Source organism: Psammomys obesus, unplaced genomic scaffold, assembly GCF_907164565.1.
Source record: "Psammomys obesus unplaced genomic scaffold, mPsaObe1.curated_primary_1811, whole genome shotgun sequence".
NCBI lineage: Eukaryota > Metazoa > Chordata > Mammalia > Rodentia > Muridae > Psammomys > Psammomys obesus.
The window spans coordinates 9,281,356-9,281,837 of NW_026585644.1; positions in this window are offsets into that span (position 1 = coordinate 9,281,356).

Consider the following 482-nt stretch of genomic DNA (forward strand, 5'->3'; position numbering starts at 1 on the left):
ACACACACACACACACACACACACACACACACACACACACACACACATATACACTGATTAGCTTCAAATTTGAATGTTTTTATTTGTCTCCTAATCTGTTCCAAAATTTGCTTGTTTAGATATACCAACCACCTTCTTTTGAAGACTTACATAAATACCATTTCTTTAATGAAACTTCTGGGAAGAAATTACAATGGAAAGAATGCTTTTTTTGTGTGACAAGAAAAATCAGGCTAGTACTCGTCAGGTCAATACTATTATTGTTAGCTATACCCATTGACAACATACATTAAGAACCTAACTTACATCTTAAGTTAAACACTCGCAAACACACATGGGTTGGAGGCAAGAGAGAGAGAGAGAGAGAGACAGACAGACAGACAGACAGAGACACATAGAGAGAGGCACAGTGACAGAGAGAGACAGAGACAGAGACAGAGAGAGACAGAAAGTGAGCTTTTCCTTCCCCGTGAGATTAAAGC